The 27,713-nt window shown below is 40.6% G+C and overlaps 1 protein-coding gene and 1 long non-coding RNA gene across 5 annotated transcripts in view; both read right to left on the reverse strand.

Annotated features, from left to right (window-relative positions):
- Positions 1-19,817, reverse strand: part of MPP7 (membrane palmitoylated protein 7) — a 157,603-nt gene extending 137,786 nt beyond the window's left edge. For 2 of the 4 annotated variants that reach the window (XM_040591417.1, XM_040591415.1), the window contains exons 1-2: positions 19,661-19,817; positions 14,784-14,859 (exon numbers count right to left, since the gene is read on the reverse strand). The gene's annotated coding sequence lies outside the window, so the exon portion shown is untranslated. The remainder of the gene's footprint in view (positions 1-14,783; positions 14,860-19,660) is intronic. The other 2 variants (XM_040591418.1, XM_040591416.1) reach the window with 2 other exon arrangements.
- A 1,110-nt stretch (positions 19,818-20,927) lies between these two features.
- On the reverse strand, positions 20,928-27,125 carry LOC121087410. The gene is made up of 3 exons (XR_005827598.1): positions 26,437-27,125; positions 24,119-24,342; positions 20,928-21,188 (listed from the first exon to the last, which is right to left on the reverse strand). It is a non-coding gene; the product is annotated as an uncharacterized LOC121087410 (long non-coding RNA).
- Between the last annotated feature and the right edge of the window lie 588 nt (positions 27,126-27,713).

Below are 27,713 nucleotides of genomic sequence, written 5' to 3' on the forward strand. Positions count from 1 at the left end.
GGGAAATAAAAATTGAGGACTATCAGAAGAAATGCATTCATTTTACTTATATCTCCAGAACACACCCCTCTGGGCAGCATAAGAGAAAGCTGTGAGACATTCATACGAAGATTTAAAGGCAGTCATTAAGGGCTGATTGGAGGTGGACCACTATATATCACCATATCGCTAGCGAGTTAATGTCAGGCAGGATAGGAGTCGACAACAAAAGGACCTTCAAGGGAGGTCTGGTAGCCTGTATATAACTCAATAAGAAAGAGGAATCCTGCAAAAGAAAAAGAATGATGTGATGCAAGCAACAGCCTTGTACAATCTTTGCAGCAGAACTGTGTTGCAGAGAAAAGCATGACTAGATGCTATGAATTACAAGAGACAAACGCTGCAGTAACTGACAAAAGAGATTGTGTGATCTAAAATATTTTCAATGTTTAAACCCATAAGGAAGGATACATCTTACAGCTATTATTACAGGATTTGAAAAGACCAAGACTTAAATATAGCCTTGACACAATGCTGAATTTGGAAAATATTTTCCTGTTTATGATCTCGTGAGAGCCAGAATAATGGTATCATTCACAGAAAATCAAGAAAGGGCATAAGAGGAATTTTAGAAATGGTGATGAAATTAGGGTATGAATTGTATTATTCAAGAAAGAAAGTAATGTTCTTTTTTAAATTACAAGCTAAGTTTCCAATAATTTACTTGAAAACTAATAGTAATAAAGTAATAATACTAATGAAACTTTCCACTGCAATTTAACAATGACACATTTTTTTTAAAGTTGACAATATATATTCAGACATTGCAAGCAATGAAAAAAATCCACTTTGTTTTCGTAATTGATATAACCACATTTTTAGCTAGTGACTGTATGTCAGAAGAATTAATCTTAAGCAAGATGGCAATGTAGAAAAACCAGTCTTGAAGAAATTATTTTGCAATCTGCATCCAAAACACATAAAAAGGTGAAAGTGCTAGTGCTGATCCAGGGAAAGAGGCATAAATAATTTAGCCTTTCGAAATGAAACTTACTTTATGTGCACAAAATTATAATATTAAATACTCTTTTTTTAGCTTTTCATGGAACTCCAGAACACTTAACAAAAAGCAAGATTTTTTACTTCCCTCAGATCAAACTAGAAATCATCACCTTCTTATTTTTTCTGTACCCCAACAGGTCAACTAACATAATACTTTCATCTGCTATTGTCTCTAGTGAGTGAGCAACTGAAAAAATAGGAAGAGGAAGCCCTTCCATTAAAATCATCTTAAAATAGTATCTGTCTAGAATGATCCATTTCAAATTTCAAAAAAATCCTAGTGCTGTGTTACTTTCAAGCAATGATTTATTGGGGAGGATGCCTCCGTAGCTTCTAAGTTCAGACTGACATTTGAACAAGAGATAACCAGGCACAAGTAAATCAAACTGAAGTAAGCCTAGTTTTCAATGAAGACAAGAAAGGTACTTCTATCATCACATAAAATTTGGGAGACAGATTTCTTCTCCTCCATTGATTCCAACAACAGCAGGGCATATTCACAAGAATTCTAAAGCAATGTTCTTCAACTAGAATAACTAGGTCTCCTACTCCTTTTCTGATAGTTTCAAGTGCTTTTCATTATGGTTATTAAGAGATTAGGGTATTGAACTGTCATATTAAGGAACATAACAGGCTCTCCCCCCATTATCTCAGTTATCCCCAAACAACTTCCTCCACAATTAATCTATAGGAGAGCCTGCCATGTTAATCACATTTCTCAGTGCAAGGTAGATACTGCCCAACAACTTAATGATCCCTTTGCATCTCTTGGTCCTTGACAACCAGCTACTTCTCCTTTCAGATCCAAGGAGCTGCACACCATACATTTTGAGCAGCAATAGAGGATTCCTTCCCCCAGTCACCTCCTTGCCTACATCCTAATAAGGATACAATCATCTCCCTTGCCTCACACTTCTTTCTTCCCATTAGAAATAGAATGGTGCTTGGACAGATCATCATGGTCCTTTATTTACCACTCTTCAGAGAAATTCAGTTACAGAGGTCAGAACAGATTTATTTTTCACCTATTTTTCTTTAAAGAAAAAAAAACAGTATTTTGAAACAATATTCTGAAGAGACACCTACTGTATTAGAAAAAAAAATATGCATCTATAACATTACCTGACATTGTCCATAGCAGTAACATTCACAGAACAGATGTTCACTGCTTTTAGCCGTTTCATGCTGTCCAAAAGCAGTACTGAACTCTGCAAACTCAGGAATGGCCACTGGTTGAAGCAGCAGGAGATTTTTGTTTTACATTTCTGCCGCAGAGTACCAGAACAAATGATCGTTGGCTACGTAATGTAAGCTTTATTCTAATGTTCATATTTACAGCTCCTGTTTTTCAGCTGTCAAACCAAAGAGGAATACCAAGAAGCTACACAACTCTGTTAAAGCTGATTTAAACTCAAATGAGAATCAGCCAACACACAGAAGAACTACAAGCTTCCAGAAAAAAAAACCACTTATCTCCCAGCAAAACAGTGATGTTCCAGCATATTTCAGGTTATTACTTAAAAGCATTTGAACTGAGTATCAGTAAATACAAGCTCATGAAAGATTTTAGTAAAAAGGCATGTGCTAACATTATAAAATTGCTTTCTGACTTCTAAATAAAACTGAAGTAGAACATCTCCACTTGAAATATTTAATTAGGCAGGCAATCTAAATCTCATATCCAATTTTCTTTCACCAAAACCTCTTTATCCTCAACATTACAGTAACTTCATTTATTCTTAACATTAACAGGTGCTGTTTGAATTCAGTGCCAAAGAGAGGACAGTACATAAGCATAATATTACATTTGGAAACACGAGTGAAATTTGGCAGAAGCTAACATGTCGAGGTATCTAAGACACTGCACATGTGCTCCTTGCAGTGAATTGTGCCAACTATGAAAACTAAACCACTTTAAGGTAAGATGTCTTGCAGATCAGATGTATGGTCTGCACTTAACTTCATACTGCAGACAATACAAGGCACAAAAACCAATCCCACAATGGCTCTCTGTGCACACGTTTTCCTGCCACTTTACAGCCAACCCCCAAAGGGTGCAAACATACCAGATTTCAACATATTTTTCATTATTGCTACTTTATAGCACCCAGGAATCTAAAGAAGTCATTCACACATGAAGGCAACCATTCTCTCACACCAAGAAACTCAGAAGATGTTGCAGGATGCAGCTAAAAAGCAACAGTTAATACACTACTTTCATCCAGAAAAATTTTTCACAATTTTCTTCACTTTCAAGGTAACTAACTCATTAAGTGCCACAGGTGGCTATATTTCATTCTTTTACAGCTTTGCCCAGGTAGGACACCAACTTTTGAGGGTTATCACAGGGGGAGCAAGCAACATGGAAACATATACAGCAAGTTTATTTTTGAATGCTTTGGAAATTTAACAGCCAGCCATTTTCCCAACTAGGTTATCCCCTTGTAACATCCTCCAGTTTCTGTAATCTTGCCTTCCTTACCTGAAGGGAAAAGGAATTTTTTTGCACAAGTATTATGCCACACTTATGAACAAAACAGAGAGAAAAAAATTACTTAACTTTGTAAGCTGATTTACAGTTGGGTCTCCCAATATAGCCTGCACATACAGAAAATCTTTTATTTATTTCAAATCAAAACAGCTACAAATTCCCTTTTGTCTTCCTGTATCAGGATTTTAAAATCACAATGTCTGTCTCAGGAAAAAAACAAACAAACCAACCAAACAAAAAAACTCAAAAACAAACAAACAAACCAAACAAACAAAAACACCCAACAACTGAATTGAAATAACTCTAAAACTTCATCCCTAGAGGCAACGAGATCAATGACAGCCATTATTATTATAGTATCTCAGGTTGTTAAAATATTCTCTGGTCAAACATTAAACAGAAAACAGTACTCAAACAATTGCTAAGAATATTAAATTAGAAGAAAACCAGATTATTTAGATGTAGATTTTACTGCTCTCTAGCAGCAGAATTTCCTTTCCTGGAAAGGAAAGAGAAAAATGGAATCATGTTCCAAGAGAATATCTAACTCACCAGCCTGCGGGGTACTTTGCACAGGACTGCCCCATCCTTCCTAATGAAGTTGACCATAATGCAGCCAGAAACGCAAGCTGATGGATGCAAGACAGTAGGCAAGAAGTCTGAACCTACGGTCTGGTGGTAGGTCACTGACCTAAGCACAAACAACTGGCTTGTAGCGCTCTAGCAAGAAGAGGAAAAATATGGGCTTGACCTCCCTCAGGTTGAAACGGACCAAGAAACAAGGCCTCCTACTTCTTGGACAAATAAGCTAACTAACTTCTAGTCTACTACATATAAGATAGTTATCAAAAGCATCTTCCCAAGAGAAAACTGCGGAAGTAGTATGGGATTAATTTTCTGATTAATACAAGGGTTATATGACTGGCTAAGGTATACCCTGGTTTCCTACTGCCAGCTTCACTGCGCCAGTGCTCCACATCAAATTCTAGCCAGGAAATCCAAATCTCATCAGCATATGGTCCTTGGGTGCCTGCTTACTTACTCCATACTTTCTTAGCCAGGAGCCTAATCTTTATGAGCTGTGGTGCTGAACATTAGAAGGCTTAAGTTCTTTTTTAAACCTGGGATATAAAACCTTCCCTTGCATCTTAAATGGTGTTAAGTGTTTGTTTTATTTTTTCCAACACAACAGCCTTTAGGATTTTAAATGGGAAGAAAGTAGGTCAGGCCTTCCTACTGAAGCTTTTTCAGTTGTTGGTTTTTTTTATAATTCTGTAGTTAAATTCTGCAAGATGAATCTACCTTTTACATCTTTCATTAATATCTTAAGAAATCTTTGAAGAGAAGTTTGATTTATCAAGAGTCTTAGAAGTAGTAAGTATCTATAAATATTAGTCAAAAATATTTAAACATAATTCCAGTTTGATTCCTTTGTAATAGGTCTGACTTATCTTTGATCACAGATTTTTGCAGCAACTCATTAAAATGCACAAAGAATTTGTCTGTGCAGATCAGCCACAGAATACCGATCTGAACATTTAACAGCCTGAGGGAAAAAAAAAACAAAACACACCAAGTGGAACCCACGCACTTGAAGCAATCAAACATCTGCCTGCCTTTCAACGCCACTTTCATAGGATTGCTTGCATTCCTAAATTAGAGGATATACCATGAGCCCCTGCTGTTTGAACAGCCTCACCACTGGAAGACAACGTACAGAGTTTAAAATATAAAAATTTCCTATATTTTTGTTTCTGTTGGTGCACTGCAATAACAAGGAAGCTACTATTCACTTCTATCAGCAGTAGTACAAAGAATAAGGCACACCCTTCCCAGGAACTGGAAAAACCTGCTATGTGAAAGCTGAAAAGTCTCCGAGTACCCATATCTTCATTTTGCTCCGCGTTTCAACAACAGAACTGAAGGAAGACTGCAAGGACTTGGCCTTAGCCTAGCAAAAGTAAAGCTGAGCAGAAAGGCAAAGGCTGTGTACAAACACACCAAGATAATTATAAAACACTAAGAAAAAACTATTTAAAATAAAAAGACAATATTGGCACAAGAACTGGTTATTACCAACTGATGATGAATAAATTTAGGTTGAACATTACAAGCAGCTTCCTCATGTTTAGGGCAATTTAGCATTGGAACAGGCTTCTAATTAAAGTAGTGAGAGGAAAAGGCCCAGCTGCTTTTAAAACAGAGCTCCATATGTCTATGACAGTATGACATAAAGCCTACAAAAGCATGAAAATAAACTTGATGAATAGGGAGGTCCTTTCCTGTCCTGCATTCCTTAGAGAACAATAACTGTCAAGCAAATAACATCATTCTGATGCAACTCAAGATATAACCATCTGTCAGGCAATACCCAAGAATAATTATACCACAGAAAGCAAAACCAGATATTAATATCACAGCAGGACAAACTTCGCCGAGAATAAACTTCACAGAGTATCTTTTCATAAAATACCTTGGACCCATAACCTCACTTCTCATAATTTCATGCTAAAAATTTGCTCCCTCTGCAAACAAGAGCTGCAGAAAGCACACCTCTCATGCACTGCTCACTCCCAAATCTGCAAGAGCTCAGCTTACCTTGTGTTTGTGCAACTAGGCAGTCCTATTATCTGCACCCCTAGCGTTATTACCCAAAACAGTACTATACCTAACATGCTCAACAGGCTCTTCGTTTGCTACAGTCGTTACTATGTTCAGCTCAGGCAGGATGAATCAAAATTGGCTGTCAACTGCTTTGCTATTGAAAGTTTCAAATCGCCCAACTTATTAACCAGAAAATCTGCAGCAACCATGATGGTCCAGAACAATTGGTTGGAGACAACCAGTCTGCAGAAAGAACACATTCTGTTAGACTAAGCTTTATAGTTTGAAAAAGCAGATGGCCTTTCAGGCACACCAGCCTTTCAACTTGCTTGACATCAAAAGACACATGTTAACAACAGCATACAAGTTGGTCTAACAAAGACTAGCCTTTCAGGCTAGGAGATTGTTTCACACTAACAGGTACAGGCCTAGGTAGGGGGGTTCTTTCTATCTTCGTTTGATTACTGCAATAATAAATCTGAAATTGAAGACAAACTGCAAAATATTTTTGGCCAATAGACTGCACCTGCTTATTTGCAAAGTCCCTGAACGCATCATGCATCCCATTGTTCCCTTCTAAAGGCTCATACTGAAAAGCAATAACTGAGTAAATCATAGAAGAAAGTATGAGTGCTCATCAGTTGTTGTACATCAAAGGCAAACTGAACACAAACATTTGTTACTACTCACAATACACAAGCTCAGGCACTCAAAGAAATTACCTGGCAGCACAAAAGAGCAAACTATAGGAAATTCTATACAACACCTGGTTAAGTTGTAATAACAAAAAGCCAACTATTCAAGTAAGTACTTAAAAGACATTTGAAGAACAGGTTCTTTGGCTGCTATCAAACAAATGGCCCAGACACTGCCCATCAGAAACAAATGGTTTGATATCAATCTTTGTCAACAACTAGACAGCTACACCAAAACAAAGGCTGCTTTACAGCTATTTTTTATTCTTTTTTCCTATACAACCTCTCTTGGTCACTTCTGAATAAAGTATAACAATTCCTACATTTTTGTCAGCAAACCTAAAGTATTTAATTTTCTTTTATTAGCACACAATTTCACTTAAAATTTAGAATTCAAAGGCATTTCCTTTTTTCAGTTGATTTCCCCTCTCCCTACCCCTTCCTTGCAAAATCATTGTGGTTAAACAGAAAAGTTCTGCAGAACAAGAATAAAACTTGTATCTCAGTCGTAAAGTTTATGTAAATTAATCTCAAACTAGTTTTCTAGCTTTATTCTCTTAGCAAAGCAAAAAGCATGGTAGCTGCAAGAAAGCATTACAATCCATTTTCAGGTATTTTATATCATACCACAATATTTTCCTACCATTTCAGTTCATCTGCTTATACTAGAATACCAATGCTTTTTTAAACTTGTCATCAAAATAGTATACGCTTTTATTCACTATGAGAGCCTGCACATCTGATTTATAGCATATTCCAGACATATGACTGCGTAATTCAGACAGGTTTAAAAAAAGTATGCTGAAAGAAGATACTACCAAGGACTTCCCGCTAGCCCTGCAGAGCATAAGAGGACAAATTTTACTTGACCTACCCTACTAATCTCAGCAAGTCGGTCCTTAGTAACAGATGCAAAGCTCAAATGACCACTTCCAAATCCGTGTTGCTGCTCCACCTCCAGCCTTTGATCATTTTTCAGCTGGAAGTAACAAGTGGATTTCTGCTCCTGGGCCTATGTAACAGCCTCCTTGTAATCTACCAGCTGATCTCTCTAGTACCAGCAAGTGGGATTACGCATCCTGACTTGAGCTGCATTTCTCCCCGTCACAAACAGAGATACATTGGATACTACTAAGATAAATTTCAGTTATCTTAACTGTTTACAGACTGTTTTGATTATTTTGCTATAAGATTGGATACCAAAGCACAAAGCTACAACAATATATAGCATTCTGACATTTAAATTTTGACATTCAGTAGTCTGATGCAAAAGCAGCTAAATTGTAGGATGAAATCTAGTTGAACCAGTTTTCATTCCTCTAAATATTACAAAATTGTAAACACTAACTGCTTGAAATGAAGTTTACTTTCACACAAGCTTACCTTAAACTGGAATAAAGTTAGAAAGAGTATTTTATATCACAAAAGGTCTTTACCTTAAGATAAGCATTTAAAAGGGCAAACTGAACTCTTCAGAATGCTGTAAGCACTGCAAAGCGTACAAAAGGAAAAGCTGTCTATACAAGAGTAACTCAAGAGCACTCAGAAAACATGCAGATTAAGATGCGCAGTTAAGAACCGCACATATCTCAAAACACACTTGCTTTCTGTCTGCTGCTCCTTCCAAGCTGCACCCACAAACAATTTACAGAATTCCCTGACAGATATTCTGATTACTCTCCTACCCTCACCCTGGCTGGTTTCCTGGCAGCCTGAATGATTTTGCTATGCCACTGCAATGACAGCAAAGGAATCCTGTGTCCCAAGTAGCACAGGGCTTTTTTTAGTTTATTATTTTGAAACAATGCTTTTTGAAATATATTACCTTGGAAATACGACTGGGCTGATTCCTGGATCTCTAGTGTAGTTGTTTATGCCAAATCTTGGGCTGATAAAGTCACACAAACCTGTAGTTTTCATTAGCAAGGGGTTTTTTCTTTCTTCATTTTCATTTAATTCCAAGTTTATAGAACTACATAGGACATTCTGACAGCTGATAAAATCATACATCAAGTCCTAAGCCAAAGACTCCCACAACAAAATGCCAAATCAGCGACTCTCTGATGAGACACCAGCAGTGTAGAAAGAAACCTTCCTCACCTTGACTGCCAGAACACAGCCTGGTTGAGCTGGATGGAGACAAGGTCTCAGCATCAAATCAGAAACTATTACAAGGAAAAGTCCAAGTCAGCCTGACCACACTATTCTCTCTTCAGTATTATCTAACAAAGAAAAGGAAAAGCAGAACAAACACCATGCCCCATGTAACTTACTGACTGGGAACCACTGACCTAGACAGCGGTACGTTGACATTAATCCATAGGCCAGGGCTGAAAGCAGTTTCTTACTTCCGAGACCAGAACAGCTCATCCCTTGACTCCTTAGAAAAAGAGGCTTTTATTTTAAGGTTTTACCACCCCTCTTTTAGTTACAAGATTCCTATAGGATCCACTAGATTAGATGAGCTTTTCCTTTAGCTTTACCTTTTCCAGGCGTACAGTATTACTACTCTATTCCCTTCGAACAGAATTTCAGGAAGATTTTTTTTCCTGAAATGTGCTGATTCTACTATAAGAATGGTAAGCACCCGACATTTTCCTTTTTCATCTCATTCTTTTTATTTTTTTTCCTTGGCCTAAGAAAGGTATCACTGGCAAAGGTGGTGAAGACTCATTAGTGAGAGAGGTTTGCTGCAACAATTCTCTAAAAACTCAAGGCCAAGTGTTTCTCTTAGTAGCAGCTGTAGATGCAGGCACACACAAAAACTTTCACATTCCTTGCCGTGAGGGCTACCTTGTACGTGAGTACATACACTATGAAAAAAAATTTATGTATAGTAAACGTGCACATGAGAAACAGTTTATGGATAAAACCATCCAACCTTCAGAAAAAAAAAAAAACCTAATTACAAATAACAGGAAGTTTGTGGCTTACCCTGTGTTTGTAACTTTTAGTTTCTAAATTTATAAGTGGCTCTGCAACAATGTAAACACTGTATTTTGGATTACCTTTCCTATTACAGTCTGTATCCAGCAAAGAAAACATAAGATAGTGAAAAACATCACAACATTTGGCATGAGGTAACCAGACACGAGGCTTTCAGTCGGGCTGTGGTATATTCTTACTTTTCTGTTGGAGAAGCAGGCTATGTGTGCCTGTCACATATGCCCATATCAAAACATCTCTCTAGTCAAGCATTCAAATGGGAACATAACAACTCGGCATACAACTCAAGGATGAGTTTTGGAGAATAAAAAAATCCTATCATTACTTAATAATTCAGGACAACATATTTTTACATGTAAAGTCTCTAAAAAGTGTTCCAAGAACTACAGAGAAATTTTGTTTTTTCTAAAGGCAGCAAAAGAGAGACAGAGGAAGAAGACACAATTTCCATTACCCAGGAGAAGATACAAGGCACCAACAGCAGCAAGACATTAACATTTGTTAAAACAGAATTGAAACCAAACCCCGCTTGAAAGAGGAAGAGGGCAACAGCATGCTTTTAGTTCATGTATGGTGGCTAGCACATAGGTCATAAAGCCAACGCTAAGCAGTGGGCACAAAAGGGAAGTGTAGCCCCCTGCTTACTGTCCGCTCTATAGAAGGGACATCAGCATTTGAATCTGAGCAGACAGAGAATGAGAAGCTTCTCACTGCAAGAAGAGAGACCAAGACATCTGGCCTCTGTAGCAAGGACCCTGTCCTTGCAGACTGGGAGCCAGGAGCAACAGAGGCATGCTGGAATCCTGCAGACAGGCTGCAGCAGCTCCAGCCACGTCCTATGCAGGCACTGAAAGAAGGACACACTCTTATTTTTATCCCAGTGCTGAGGGACCTTATGAGCTGCAAGCTAGCAGCTAAATAAATATTCATCCATAACTACCACAACAGGAGATTTGCTTTTGGACAACTGGAGATAATTTATTATTTAGATCTTCACAATGTGGGCAATATAAGAAATCTCAATTAACATATGTAGCTGCTCTAACATACTGGAAATTGAATACAAACACACTGAACCACCACAGAAGCTTCAATTACTTAAATTAACACTTCCCCGTTTCTGTAGTCTGTTAGTCTTTGACTGTAAGAATGTGCACACCATGTTTTCTTTTCAGGAATATGGAGATACTCCTTTCATATAATCAAGAAAGTGGTTTTTCTTCCTGAAGTACCACCACTGTCTCAACCGCCCAGCTCGTGAAAATGTACAATGCACCTGCTGGCACTATATGTCATTCCAGAGACTTTTACCTGTGATGACAGCAGGTTTATTTTAATAAGCTGGAGTGTTTTGATAAGTAATGCGTGTGTCTATTGAATTGATACATACATTTTAAATATTAATGCTATATCCAAGCTAGATGAAAACATTAGAGAAGACAGAATAACTGTTTTAATAATGTGGGTCATTTAATTCCCTGATGCAAGCTAGCAGTGTGTAGAATGGTGAGTTCAGTCCCTGGATAAAGCAACCAGAATGCCTCCTGTTTTGTTTCAAGTTTAATTGCTATCACCCATAGGAAGCCAAAACCACTAGCTGGCACTTATTAAAGTGTGATAAAGCTGAAAGTCTGAGAAGTAAAATGTAAATTCAACATTAATGAAGTGGTATTTACTCAACTGTCATCATCAATTACACTTGCCCAGCTACACAACAGTTACTGAATCAAACGTTGTTACAGCTGCTGTCTGCCTCTACTCATAGAGCAGTAAAAAGTATTTCACTAGAAACCCATCTTCCTACAGGATGCTTTAATTCTGAATAATTTAAAAAAAAAATCTAATACCACCTTTGGTTTGCCGAGCCAGAAGTGAACCACCAGTAAAATGTTACTGGGTTGAGACTACCTCTCTTCATACTACCAGATGTTGGTCATTGTGTTTCTTGGTATTTTTTTCAGTCAGTCAAAGTGACGATAACCAATCACAAATTACTTGGGTCACACACACACCCCATCTCTTCTCCAAAAGTAGCATTTTGCAAGGTTTCTGAAGTTTTCTTGGTATTTCATGACTCACTAAGTATAATTAGCAGATCAGCTAAGGTCCTACTGTAAGAAAAGGTTATTGAGTTTGCCAACCTTTCCTAACAGGTTATCACCCAAAAATCCTGTGCTGTATGCAATGCGGGGATCCATTTCTTTGCAAAATTCAAATACTTGTCATATTAATGTCTGCACATTCTTTTTAAATCAGACACCCAGGGAAAGAAAAAAAAAAAAAAAAAGAAAAAAAGTTTTACAGCTCTGCTATAGTATCCTTTTGTACCCAAAACACTTAAACACTTCCTCTACAGCCATGTCAGCTACAGAGTCCTCCTTTCAGCCAAACTTCTGTATTGGTTTCTAACACCCTTCTGTTCTCGCCCCAACCTTTTTTTCCTCTTGAAATGAAGATACTTAAGTCTTCATTTATGACCATGAACAATGTCAGTAAAAACCCTAATGAGAAGGAATCTTAATTATCAAGTAATAAATGCATATTTACCATGAAATTAGCAGTTAATATTGAATACAGTATGAAGTGTTAGAAACCAGGTTTTTTGTAGCTTCTAGGAAACAAAAGCCATTTACAGCTTGGCACAACCAAGTTTTCAACTTTTTTCTAATTGTCAAACTGTTTCTTTGACTGCCATTTCCTCCCATAACTGCCTTACAAATCCTTCTCTTCATGGCACTCACAGCAGAACTTTTCAGATCCAACTGCCTAGGAAGACGTTTTCCTCTACTGCTGCAGTCCTGAAATCTGCTATTTCCAGCCACAATCTCTCCTTCGGCCTGGGTGCTAGCACACCCACCATCCACTAGAAGTGGCTATCTTCCAGCAGAATCAAACAGAGGAAAACTACGACAGTATTCAACTGTCCCATTTGCTAGCTCTAGCCATGGTTCTAAACAATAGACAACATCCATCTTTTCTACAGTCCTTCCAAAAATGTGTTTGCCGGATGACTGACTTCTATCTTGCCTCAGTACTCAGCTGCTGCATGTTATTTTTGCTCTCCATTTTTACTATCAAGACTTCTTGAAGCTGGATAGTCTTCCCTGAGAAGTGCCCAGAGTATTTCACCCAACCTGTTCCAGATCTCACGGCCCAGGCACATGACTCTCACAGCAGTCAGATGAGGGACCAAAGGCACCACTCAACACCTACCTCAAGGCATGCTATTCACAGTTTTGTCCCCTGAGGTTTGTTTGCCATTTTGATACCCTTGCTCAGACTGGTCATGGCAGCTGGAAGGTGGTTCAAGTCACTGTCTGATCATATTTCAAACACACGACAAGCTTTCGAAGCTGGGAGCCAGGCACTGCAGCTTGATCCAGACAGTTTAAGACTTGCTGGGCTATAGTACTTGTAGTGTCTTAATATCAAGACAAAATTTCCTGCACATCCAATTGTGATGTTACTGAAGTAACAGACTTGAATCTTCGAGGAAGTAACCAACCTCTGAATAAGAAACCTACAACAGCTCTGCAGTAGAGACTGAATGTCCCTTTGCCCATAGGAAATTAAATGCTAGAACTGAGCTGGCAGGACTGATGTTACAGGTTGGTTACATATGTACTGGAGGGAGCACAGACTTACTGAATCAGTTAACCTTGGAGATGAGGCAGCAAAAGACATCTTTCAGGGTCTCTAGGATCTGCAGATGGCAAGAGAGCAGCAGCAAAGCCAGGACAGGGTGTGCCCCAGGCAAGGCAGCTAACAAAAGGCTGCTGTTTGTCCTGATGGGAGCAACAGTCACTGAGCCTTGGGCTGGTAGGAGGGAGAGCATTAGGGGAGAAGCAAGGATTTTTAGATGTGACCTGCAGAGTAGAGATTTCATATTCTTGTTAGACTTCAGCTTCTATTCACCTTAACAAGAGAGCAAGCTGCTCATGTAGAAGCTGGTTGTGGTCACTTCTCCAGCACTGCTAGTCTCAAGATTTGACACAGCTTCAGCGTTCCCCCTTCAACACACGCGTTTCACTTACAATGCAGTGGCCAACACAGAAGTTAACTGTGTTCACAGCTTCCCAAATGACCCAGATTACAATGAGATAATTAACTGCTCATGAACAGCTATTCATTGCAACTATCACAGTATCTGTTAAACCATTGAAAAGCCTCATTATTTTATCTGTCAAACCTCTGAAGTTTAAGACTGCTTCTTTAGATCAGTTCTCGTTTTCAACTCTTCTGGACTGTGATAAACCCAAGGTTTTCTATCAGTTGAACTTGCAAGGTATTTTCTAAAAATCACAGGAACACCACTCTCCATCTACCAGTTGAAGCTTCTGATTTGGCCACATGTAACGTGTGAAATAATTATATTCCATTCTATTTATAATTAGCAATGTCAAGTCCATCTTTGTAGACACCATTCATGGCATATTGTCTGTGGAACAGCAGCTCTGCATTGCATATCTGAAACTACATTGTTCTTTTTGGAACAGTTTAATTTGCTGAATCCAAGCTCAGTCCACCAAACAATACATTACGAACACAGTATTTTCTGTGCTCTTTATATAAATGGATGTGTACATTTCCAAGTTCTGAAACATACCCAGTAGCTCTGAAACAAAGTTTTACTCTATGCTTAAAACTTGGTGCGGTATCAATTGTGTAACACATTTTGTAGTCAGTTATCATGAACTGTTGGCTGTATTAGCAATACACTTTCCTATTTTTTTTAAAACTTATACCATCATATATAATGAAATAAGAAAATTTAGTCATTCTTGACTGAAAAAAGAGGCTGTATTTACAAGATAATAAAGCAAAACACAATTAACAATACTTAGACTACATATTGGTACAACAGCTTTATTTATTAATATTAAGCATGATAGAAAATTATTCGTGGTCTTTCATAATAATCCACACATTTTTTGTAGAAAACAAGTGACAGCCTAGTCCAGCATCAGAAAACAGTGGATAAAAGACTTATCATAAGGTAATCCTACCTGGATGACCGTTTTTACTTCAACAGGGACTTAAGATATGCATTTTCCAGACTATGGAGCTGAGAATCTGTGAGGCCTGAAGGAAAAAGGAAAGGCTCATAGTAATATGACATTGGTTCTAGTCAGCGTTGGAAATACTACCTATTTTCATGATTTTATTCTCAATGTTAGGAACACAGGTTTAAAGTAGTTAATTTCCCAGCAACTGTTTTTCTATGAAGCCCTGCAGAAACAAGAAAAGTCAGAAAAGACTTATTTAAGCTAGGAAGAGAAAGGATTTCAAGTCGCAAATTTGTTCAGGCCTCCATGCCTGTCCTAGACAAAGTGGTCTTAAAGTGGTAATTAAGCAAAATAATGATTTCAAAATGGGTGCAGATAAGCTTTGTCTGACATATAAATATCTGTAAGACTTCACAGGTGTATAACCACATTTTACACATGAACAATATGCAAGTTCTGGCACAAAACTTTAGGTGTAAGCCTTCTCCCACTGCACTTAATGGGTCCATATTGAAAACCCTTCAGGCACCTGTGACTTCATGGTTGTGGTAAAGATGGTCATTTCTTCGGTTCGTGATGGCTGATCACTCTGCTTTGGAAAGTCAGCAATAACCTCAAAACCATTACTAACTGTGCTTACTGACATGCAGCAAATGTCGCTTTGAACACTCCACCTGGCATCATGCCCTGCCTAATCCTCGTACAAACTGAAAACACCCAATGTCTCATCTTGGCAATAAGCTGCAGGAACAGAAATGGAGCAGCAGACCAGAATGCACGTGGGGAACAGAACCACAGCAACCCTGCCAGATGTATGGCAAGCACCTAAATCAAAACAGGGTAAAAAACATCAAAGGAGACCTATTCTTTCTATGTTCATATGTCACTATCTCTTCTGCGTACCGCAAACTACAATGTTCACATCTCCAGCTTCGTAGTTATATAATTCAGTTTGTAGTTAAAGTTTATTGATTGATTTAATGTTTATCTTTATATACTGATGTCATTGAAGATGTAAACAACAAGCTCATTTCAAGAGCTTTTGGTTGCAGGCTTATTACATCACTGACTGTACTTCACATGGCTGAGAACTAAGAAAGCTTTAATTTTTGTTCTTTAAAACTAGCAAACAACTCCCAAGGTTGACTCTTTCTTTTATTGAAGGGGGTATTGACTATTTTTCTTTTAAAGGGTACTATTGTCTAGGCTGGATTTTAACTTGATCTGTTATTTCATACAAGTAACATAAGAACAGCAATAATGGGATCAATATTAGCCTTCACAGCTGAATGGAAATGCGACAAGAAACGAGATGTTGGCCACATGTAACAAGATGCGATCCCAAGAGATTGAATATACTGAAACCCTTTAATATTAGCAGCTCATCTTTTCTCCAGAGCTCACAACTGGGAGCTAAGGTCAATTCTACACATGATTCATAATGTAGATTAATAAGTTATTTTAGGGACAAAACCTGGAGTCCTGAAAACTAGTCTGCTTAACACTGTTGCTTAAGAACACATGGAATTTGTTAGCCTTTCAAGGGGTGGGGGGGAGAGAAGGTATTTGTGTTCTTTGGTAGCTAAGCATAATGAACATTGATATTCAAGAACACTAAAGTAAAGTTTTGTGCATCTTCAAACACACACTATTCTTGTTTTCTGCTGGTTTTCCCCTAAATGCCAGACTGCTAGCTGAAATAAAGAGCATGTCAACGTACCTCTATCATTTATCACTGTCTTTGGAAACTCACTTGTCAAAGAACTTTACTGCATACCCCATGGTTATGCTCAAAATGGTTCTGTATAATACGCAAACATAAGAGTCAGAGCTGCTCTCAGACCTGCCATATGGCCAACATGACATGGGACAGGGCTAGTAGTCTGAACTGTCAAGGGATGTGAAGGACACTGCGCTGTAAAAGTTATCTGATGTGTATTAAGTAATGCTTGCTCCCCGTCTTTCTAATTCCGTAATACAGGGCAAGGCACCGTATTAGGTAAGTATGATATCACTTGTGATGTAAACACCCACAATCCACTGAAAGCAGGTATAAATGAATTCTGCTATATTATTATGTTTCTAAGACTAAAATTAGGAAGAGTCAAGTTAATATACTGCATGTTTTCCTTAACAAACAAGGAACAGTAGCAACCAAGATGAAAACTTTTCAGAAGACAGGGTCAGGAAGAGTATATACACTACAGGCTGGGATTAAACTGCATTAGCACAACTACGTGGGAAGGTTTCATGACTCCTACACATAATTCATGTAGTTGTAGATGGTGAAACTTGCTTAATTCACTGCAACAACTTTCCAGAAGATGCTCTAGAATACAACTAACAGACACTTTGCTAGCAGTGAGACAGGATTTTTTTCCTGGTTTTACTTATTTTCAAAGGAATTTCTACAGTAAACCTTAACACAGAGGAAGTGATTTAAAGGGAAGATGCTACTGAAGCACTTTTTATAGATCCCTTCTGCTCCCTTTCATATGCCAGAGAAAAATTAAAGGCTCACGGGTACCCAGGTGCTTGCCACATAAAAAGGGGAGATACAGCACAGGAAGGCAGGCATTGCAACACCGTAAGAACAGATGGGAGTTCCAGCAGATTCCAACAACATCTTCGTGAGAAGCACAGTACTCCCACAAGGCACTCAGGAAAGGGCTGGAAGTTGCCACTTAGAAAACATACTTGTGACCGTTTCCTATCGGGAGTTGGGATGTCTTATAAGCGTTAACAAAAAAGCACATAAGCATCCAAAGTAGAAGTACATTCATTCATTAGCTTGCTTTCTCTGCGCCTGGTATTGACTTTCACATCACACTCTTAAAAACTTAGAGCTCTGACACCTGCCCGAATTAAAATTTAAATTCCAAATGGCATGCTACTACACAGAAAACATTTTATTACAAACACAAAAACGCCATACTAGCTCAAGCTCAAGGTCCATCTAACACAGCATCCTGTCCCTAATGAGGACTGCCAGCATATGCCTAGAGAAGAGAACAAGAACAGAGTAAACACACAGCAACCCTTTCCTTGATGTTCTTTGCCACTGACAGTGTGATTTGCAGCTCTGGGATTTCCTTTGTCTCATTTTAAGTGTACACTTGTAAATATGAACACATTCACATTAAAGTCCAAAGCTATTCCTGAGTCTGAAATCAATTAAATCAACTTTTCTCCATTTAGGTTACTGCTTTACTCCTTTTCGTTCTGATGAATAAACAGGCACAGGTGAAACTGGTAAGTTTCATTCATTCATTCCCTAGCTCTGCAAGATTAAAATCTAAATTAACTGTGGCTTTAATACAGCTTTTAGAAGCTGCATGCAATCACTCATTCTGAATACAAAAAAACTTACTCAATCCAAACAGTGATATCTAGCAAAATCCTAACATTAATTCTAGGTAAGATTAAATATTTGATCCACATCAAATAGAGCAAACAACACACTCAGTAAAAGAATAACCTAGTTGTAAACTCTTCCTGTAAATACAGCCAAGATTTAACATCCTTCCATAAAAGGGACCTGAAGGATGACGATAATACCTCGTACCAAAATTCTAATTACTGTATTTTAAAATTAACACCTACAAAAGGTAGGTTTAAGCCCCCCCCAAAAAAAACCCACCAAAATAAAAAAACCCTACACAGTCTCGTTAAAATGGGGCTCTTGATCTAAGTTAACTTGAAAATAAAAACTCTGAACCTCATTCAAAAAATGTAACTGTAAAAAAAAGAGATGCTGAATTCAAGTACTGAAGATCGCCATGAGGCATAAAGATGTTAGTCGCCACAACAGTCTTCTTCCAAGGGAAGAACTAAAAAAAAAAAATATCACTGAAAGCTATTGCCCCTGAAGTTATTCTATCGCTTATTTATAGGGAAGGAAAGGCAAAGATGCAGTGAGCTGTTTAAGAAATCAAATAAAAGAAAATGCTCTAGAAACGCAGAAAGGCAGTTTGTTACAAATACAGAATAAATAGAACGAAACTAGGAATTCAGAGGTAAAAACGCAAAAGCAGCATGCACAGGCGCCTACCGCTCCTTCGAGCTCTTACAGCAAATATCATTTACGTTCTCCACATGCAACACGCCAAATTAGTAACGCTATCTACTGCTCAACACAGATTAAACGTAGGCATTAACAAAATGAGCAAGGAGCTGGTTTCGCAGGTGACTGAAGTCATTCTCTGCCAATTCATAAAAACACCTCATCGTACCGATAACCTATAGATTAAAGTTTATGAGTCTCCCGAGCCCAGCTGCGTAGCCCGATGCCACTGAATGGTTTACTCACGTCCACTGCCGGCCGCAAGCGAGCTCTCCTCACCCCCTCCCCGCAGCCCGGCGGGCTTTACCAGCCCGGCACAGCCGCAGCACCAGCCCTGATTAAATTCTCCGCTCCCCCCACACTCCCGCCCGCCGGGCGGATCTCGCCGTGCCCGCGGGCAGCCACGGGCCTGCCTCCCGCGGCGGCGGGGCGAGACCTCCCCTCACGGTGCCGCGGCGGCGGCGGGGGGGCGCGGGAGCCGCCTCAGGCCCGCGGGGCCCCCCGCCGCCCGCGCGCACCGCACGTGCCGGGGCCGGGGGGCTTACCGGGCGGCGGCGGGGCAGGGGGTGGGGGCCATCTTGGAACCGGCGCCCCGTGCAGGGGGTGCGGAGCCCCCTCACAACGCCGGGTCCGAGATCCTACAGCCGGCACCTGCCGCATTCCCCCCCGCCGCGGTCCCGCCGGCAGGGAGCAACCCCCGCCGCGCACCTCGGAGCCCCCCCTACCCCGGCGGCGCTCCGCGCCCGCCGCGCCCCGGCCGAGCGGTGGGGCACCCCCCCCCGCTACAGAGGCACCAAAGGGCTGCGGCTCCTACCTGCGACCGAGCCTCCCGGGTGGCGGCGGGCGCGCCCCAGCCTCCCTCTACCCGCGGAACCGCGCGCCCCAGCTCCCCATCGCCACCGCCGCGCTGGGCCGGGCCGGGCACGCCGGGCCCCGCCCACCTGGGCCCGCCCACCAAGGCCCGCCCACCGGGGCGGGGCCCCGCGCACCGCGGAGCCCAACGGCCGCTCGCCAGGCGCGACCCCCGGCCCCCCCCGCACACGGGCACGCGCCGAGGCAGGGCTCGCGCTCCATTGGCTGGGGACTGAGGACCGCGCACGGCCCGCGCGCCGATTGGCCGCGGTGGCAGGCGGGTGCCCGCCCCGCGAGGTCGCGTGACGCCAGGTGGCGGGTGCTCGGCGGGAGCGGGCCGGGCCGTGGGGGTCGCGCTGCCTCGCCTTCTCGCCGCTCGGCGCCGGGGCGCTTTGGGGCCTGGCGGCACAGGCTGGGGCCGGGGGGGTCCGCCGCGGGCGCGGGGCGGGGGGAGAACCGCCGGTTCCCGCGGCGCGGCGGGAGTGCCGCGCTGCCCCACGCGCGGCTCCCCTCTGGTGCGGGCCCTCCTTCGGCCGCCCTGGTGCGGGCCCGCCCGGTGCTGCGTGTGGCCGGGGCGCGGCACCGCGTGTCGCCACGGTGCCTAGGGGGCCCGCAGGAGCCTCCGCGGGGTCGCGGTGCGGTGTTTGGGTCTGGCCGCTCCCCTCGGGGCTGCAGAGCCGCGCACCGAGGACATAATTCCCTGGAGCTGGCGGGGGAGCGGGGCTGCGGGATGGACAGGGCTTGGTAGCTGGCAGGGGCAGCGGTGGCTTCACCAGGACAGGCTGCAGGCCTTACCTGTGTGTGAAGGGATGAGGCTAGTCATTGAGTAAATCTATTCTTAACGGTTAATTTTTCATATAGTAAAGTATCCCAAGGATTCTTCTGGTATTTTCCAAGTGGAGGAATACATTGGGATTATAAATACATGTGTTTGCAACAGCAGTGCTGCCCAGTGTCCACAAAACCCAGCATTTAGTGCACCGGGCAGTCAACTCGCAGCAGTGAGACCCTGGTCTGTGCCAGGCTGTATTGGTACTAGTTCTTGGCTAACCTCAACATATGTTGTTACAAGTGGTTTGGGACAGCTTTAATTCTTCTGTACTTAGTGGGGCCTTTCTGCATTGCCATCAAGTAGTATTTCAAGTGAAATGTTTAATTGTGGCAAAAATTCATTGAGATCTATAACCAGTTCCAGAAGACTATTAAGTTGCTTACAAGTTCATCACACTTCTTGGGGCAGACCTTTTATTATTAGGCACACATAGCTGTGTACTGTATAATGCAACTAATCTCATTCAGCATCCTCCGACATCTGTTCCTGTTCAATGTAAAATTATGGGATTTTGGCACACTACAGGATTTCATTATGTTGTCAATCATTTTTGGTTTAGATCAGAAAATCAGTAACAATTACTTCCTTCTTATCCTTATCTTCAAAGACTTGGGAACATGATCCTTCCTTTTGTGATCCATCAGCAGCTGAAGCATTCCTGAAAGGAAACCAGTTGAACATACGTGGTTAGTTTTTTGAATAAACTATTCTCAAAGACAGCAGAGTAATTACAATGCCTAGAAGCGCTAGACACCTCAAAATGTATCCCAGTTTCTGGATGAATACATATATCTTGTGTTTTTTGAGATATTTTAAATATTCCTCTCACTTTCCTTTTAAATAAATATTTCACAAGATTAAACAGATGCCAAGCTAATAATTTCCTCCTTTTTTTGCTGAGTACCACCCAAGTACTTTTTCGTATCTTAAGACGTAACCTCATTTGGAAAACTAATTAAAAAAAAAAAAAAAAAAACCAAAAACAACCAAACAGTTCAGATTTCTGGTATTTTTTATGCAAACTTTTAGTTGAGGCCAGGCTGTCGTATGAGAAACTTAAATTCCCCAGGATGAAAGCGCTGACTGACACTAAGCAACAAAACTCCAAAACAAGGCTTCTGGCCAGAAGGATGAATTGCCATTGTACCCATCCAAGTATTACCCTTCTTTTCCTATTGTAGCATTTGGCAAGAGTGAGTTGAGCCCTCCATTGGTTTTGAAAAAGGGTGTATTCTCCACAAACTCAAAACAAAGCAACTCCTGTAAGCTGAACACTCCACTCCCATGTGATAGCAAACGAGATGAAAGTAAGGAGAGAGTGAAGAGCTTTCCACAGGTCAGTGCTTTTTCCAAAGCCAAGGGAGACAACCATCTCCAGAGGATATTCTCCAGCATGACTTTATTTAAAGAACTAAGCATCCCAAAGCCATTAAATCAGTCTGAGTCTGAAAGTCTAAGAGCCAGACTAAAAAAAGATAGCTAGGGAATTAAATTTAGGCAGGTTAGATGCCCTTCTCCCTTTAATTTCTTCCCAGGGGTTTCTTTGGTGGAAAATGTCAGGAAGAAATGAGACACTTAAGAAGCTGCTGTGACATGCTAGTTCCCAAAACAGTTTAGACATGACTGATAACAGCTGGGAGATTTTCTTCTGTTTTGCTGACGTGGTTGGAAATCTGCAAAAGCAGCATCTGAAATCTTCTCTCAGGAGAATGCAGCAGTAAAATGACATCTCAGGTGGCACCACGTTTGCAGATCACTGTAGGCCCACAGAATATTCCTGGCTGCCTCTAAAGATCTAGCTGATCACAAGGTGTTGGCACCTCTCTTCTCTAGTTGCTAAGTTGGTGTTACAAGGCAGCTAAAGCATATTAAATACTTTCCTAAAATTATTTTTTCCGTGCAGGCAATTGCTATATCTGGCACAAAGATGTTGTATGATCATTAATGGGAAGCGAAACTGAGCCAGTTTCTTGTCAAAATGTAGCCAGCCCTATGGGATGATTTGAGAACTCCTGGGTTAAATATGTTTGGTTGTGTGTGCGTAGAAACTGCTTTGGTGTTCTTCACCTCCTGACACTGACACTTCCGCTGTGCATAGCTGAGATTCTTGCATAATTTAAGCGAGCCATCTCAGGTGTCTCCCACTCTGTTCAGAGCAGCATTTGACCTGTTCCCCGGATTTTGGCACACAGCTTGTATCACATAATATTTACAGAAGAGTTTACCAGACCTGATTATTTAGAAAATTTCCTAGAGAATAGAGATTTTTTTTCCAGACATATATTTGAATGGCTTCCAAAATATTTATGATGGCTGCCTTCAGTCAAGTTTTTTATTTCCTTGATTTTAGTCAGTATAACCAATTTAGTCGTTTTTCTGTCTCAGATTCCACTGTTGTTAGCACAAGTGAAATAAACAGTCGTAGACATCTGGTTTTTTCTGATGCATTGTAAATGCTTGCTGGGGTTTTTGTGTTACTGTTTCATCTTCATGGTATTCCAGCAGACAGCCTTGTGGCTAGCACAAAGGACTGGCTGAATGGAACTGGAACCAGCAAAAAATCTTGCCAGTCATGGCAAACTCAGGATACTGGAAAATGTAATATCTCAATCATTGCAAATTGAGCATACTGGAAAATATGTAAAACCAGACTCATTTATTAAAAGTGTATTTATTTTGTTTTCTCACTTTTTCCCATTATAATTGCAAACCCTTCTGAAATTTGCTGTTCAGTAGAACTCTGAAGTATATCTAGGTACAGTAAATGTTTTATGCAAATTATTTTATTGAAAGAACATGCACATTCATGCGTACACATTATTTGCCTGGTCTTCCTATTACAGATGCAACCTGTAGTAAAATCCTAGTTTGTTAAAGCAAAGGACTGCTCTAGAGACTCCAGATTTCTGACTGATGTGGTAGAAATCTGTATGTTTGTGTAGGGCACATGGATCTTGAATACATATGTTAAACATTATTTTTTGTTGCTTTAGGTTGTTTTCCTGAGGAAACAGGGCTTATGATATTTTGATGTTCATGAGCAATCTATCTCTGAGTCCCCCTTACCAATTTCTGAATTTTTCTAGCTGCACTTAAGGTAATTGTAACTTTCTTCTTTCATTATATTTATAAAAATCTCAAAATACATCAGGTTTTTTCCCTTCACCTTGTAAGCTTTTGCTGTCTATAGAGTTCTCAGTATTCTTCTGTGAGGCTACCTCTATGATGTTCTTGTATATCAGAATTTCTCCTCAGGATCCAGCTACCATAAAGGTACATTTATGATGTAGACAGACATCTTCAGATCTGGCCTTTTTATTCTTCTATGCACTCAGTGAGCTTGCCATGGCTGTTTTTGCTGTGGATAAGCTATTTTGAATATTCATATGGTTTTGATAAATAACCAACCTCAGTTTTGTCCCTTCACCAAAATATCTCTTGTTCTTCTTGCTCAGTCTTACAGTTTTCCTTACTGCAAACCATGTTGATATCCCTTCTGCCATTTGTACCACCAACTTCTCACTTATGAAGCAGAAATTACATAAAGTTGATTCAGCAGGAATACAACAGTTTGTCACAAGAATTTACCTGTTTGATTGACATTTCATATTCTGTTTCACTTTTAATTCTTTCCTGAATATCTTCCTCATGATCTTGCTTCTAAACCATATCAGATAAGCTGTTCTGCAGAAACTTTTCCAATCAGCAAGCTATGATCCAATTTGCTGAACTTTGCAATACATCCATTGGTGCTACTCCATCCAACTTGAGAAATTCTGTTGGAGCCTTCTCTGACTTGCAGTCCTCCTGTTCTGAAAAGTTAATTATATCAATAATGAATGCTATTTCAGGTTTTAATGGTGGCAGTTCTCTTATCCATATAATTCAATCATTTCTCATACAATTCCTCATTGTATTATCAGTGTCTGATGATCCTTTGTTTTTCTTACTAGAATCTCACACATTAATGATTTATTAATTCTGGTTTTCAGTTAAAACCCTTCCATTATTGACATGCAGAAATCAAACATCTCCTCAGTTTTGCTGCCATCTCCCAATCCCTGGCATACCTACTGGTATTTAATCCTGTTTAATGAGTTGGATTTGCTTAACTAAGCCACCTACCACCACCAAAGTGCACTGAACCAGGAGCAGATATATCCTTCATACTTCTCAATATTCCCATTATATTTTAATAAAGTGCTTGGAGAGGAGAAAACCACATACAGTTGAAACTAAGAACAAATAATTAGTTTTTTCAATACTTCTAAACAGGGGTGTAATTTATGACTTAAGTGCTGATGTTAAATTTTCTTATAAAGCAACTTCAGGATTTGTGGCAGAGTTGTGAAAGAAGTAAAAACATAATGAGTGTGAAGTTTAGGATGTATCGTTCCTAATTAGGCTTCCACTTCATTCTGCTGAACTCCTGGGAGGGTGAACTGTTTGCATCACAAGATAGTTACAATGTTACTGCTTTCTTTCTCTTGGCAGTTGCAGAAAACTACGATTAATTAATTTGGATGTGTCTGCAAGCTAAGAATGTGCTGTTTCATGAGTGTGATCCTGCATGTGCATTTTAGTCTTCCGTTCACAGACTAAGGAGAACTCTGATGCTTAGAGATCAAAGTCAGAAGCCAGGGAGTGTGATCCACATGATCAAAACATGTGGTTTTGAATGGCAGACAGAAGAAATACCAAAAAAAGAATAGAATTTGGTTGGATAAGCAGCTATCATTTCATTTCAACTTGCTATCAGATGACCTAATCTCATTTCCCTACGTTTTTTCCCCTCTAACCCTGTCTAATACCCTCTTGCTGCTGCAAGGCAGAGTGCAGAACACCTGTGCAAACTGGAGGTAAGGCAATGAGCACAACCTGCAGCTCCTTTCCCTTTGGGCAGTGTGTGGCTATAGAATGGAAAACAGATCACCCTTCAGTATTTATCTTAAGTTATCATCATGTACAGTTGACAGTACCAAGTTTAACCTTTAGGAAATGCATTAGAAAAGAGGCAACAGCTCAGGTACAGACACAACACAAAGATTAACAGGAAATAAACAACTATAATCTCACAGAAGTGCATCAGCTAATAAGAGGGAGCCAGATGTATTTTTTCACAAACTGGCATACACCTGTGACATAGCTGAGTTTAAAACTTCTCTAAGAAATCAGTGATTTTAAGCTAGCAGGAAAATGGGGTAACTGATGCTGAGTGCCTCTGGGAAACAGTCTGTTCCAGAGGAAAGAGGTTTGCTTTGGACCTAACCTTACCCTCTGAATTCACCAATGTTGCTACGTATGTGGCTGCAAATTGGGGAATATCAGAATTGGGGAGTAGTAGTCCAGGACAGGCAAAAGTTATCAGCCCTGTGGATGTGTCCATAATTAAATAAAGTTAGAGCAGCCATAATGCCTGAAATGCAGCACCAGCACTTGTGCATTTAGTGAGTAGCAGAGAGGATCTTTCCAGGCTGAAAAATGAGTGCCTATTACTGGCAAGATGCTCATTATCAATCCAGCTGTTATCAGTCATTATTAAGCATACTCATTCTCTATCAGATTGTTAAACTAATGTTTATTAGGGTTGTCTGACAAAAACTGAGAGCCACGTACTCCTCAGATATCAGGAAGTGCACCAGAAATTAATACAGATTTTCCTCCAGGACCTAGCAAGATCTACACCTTCCTCTTGCACCTAGAAAGGTATGGTCAAGCCTACCTTTAATATCAGGATTGCACCCAGCTGTGTTGCACTTACTCTTTACCAAATGGCCACAACAGCACAAGGTTTAGAGCTTCCTGATCTGTGCCAGATGCCTTAGCATCAGTGCTCATTCATCATCTCTGGATGACTCAATCATGCAAATACCTTGCAGGCAGTAGTGCAACAGTCTCTGATTTACCTCTTCCCAAGTACAAGCAGAGATGCTTTGAGCTCAGGCTGCAGCAAAGCTCACATCCAGGAAGAAGTGGATCACGGGTGTCTTCTGCATAAATCCACTGGCAAAGCTGTTCTTCCTTCCTGGTTGAAGCAGTCATTGCTTCCCAGACTTCCCAGAACTCTTCTTCTGTGCCTGGGCACAAGCTCCTACCTGTGAAAGGCAATTTAATGCTAACAGGACTATGACCCACTCAGGATCAGCAGAAATAGGGATCATAATTCTGACCAGAGCTGGTGAATGCCATACCCCTCCTTCCTTGCACTCCTCTCGTGCCAGCTCTGGAGGGGGCTGAATAAGGAACTGTACTCTTTCTGCAACTGGAAGGTTAGTGCCTTCTTAACATGACTGAAAGGCAAGTGGCTGCAACTCAGAGCTGTCATTTCATCTGTGAGTGGTGGTCTTTCCAAGTCAACATTTTTACCTCTCTAGGCTGAATAATGCACTGTGGTTCTTCGGTTTCTATTTTCATTAGCTCTTCTAGGGTGAATTGTAGACAGGCTGGCTGTGCTTGAAGCCTGCCAGCACAAGCCAGCCTACTGCAAAATCTCATTATCAGTCTCCTATTTTCAACTCACTTAAACTCTAATACTGTTCAGGTCTGCCAAAAGTGCTGTTCTGTCTCTATGGAGGAACGGTCTTTTCCACCTGGAGGGTACCTTTATGGCTGTTTTGCTCTTTTTTTGTGTGTGTATGTACGTGTACATATAAGGGAGGGGTGGGAGAAAGGAACAGCTCCCCTAAGAGACAAACATCCATTTCTTTCCCTAAGCTGGAAACATATTTAAATATGCTTGCTGGGAATCAGCCCTTCAGCTGATTCTCAACACATGCAGAAGGTAGGGTGAGCAGCTCTGCCAAGTTTTTAAAGAGCCCATACAGCCTGTTACACAGGGTTTGACATTTCCGACGCAAGACCCAGCTTTCAGCTGTCTGCACCAGGCTACACTGATTCAGACTGGAAAAGTGGATACTGATTGTCTGCATCATGTGGGTGTTTTTCTTGCCCAAAGTAAGTATCAACCAAAGTGTTTAGTCATTTCTGAAGTTAAATGTGGGAAGGATGTATCATTTTTCAATGAGAAAAAATTAAACTTTTTTTGGATAAAGTTTGCTTTGAAATTTAGCAAGGGGGGGGGGGCTTTGTTGGATGCTTTTCACTGCACCAAAGAAAATCTCTTATTCAGTCAAATTTTAGGGTATTTTAAATCTCAGTTGATGGAGACACTTGCTACAGCTTA

The sequence above is a fragment of the Falco naumanni genome, chromosome 4, assembly GCF_017639655.2.
Source record: "Falco naumanni isolate bFalNau1 chromosome 4, bFalNau1.pat, whole genome shotgun sequence".
NCBI classification, from domain to species: domain Eukaryota; kingdom Metazoa; phylum Chordata; class Aves; order Falconiformes; family Falconidae; genus Falco; species Falco naumanni.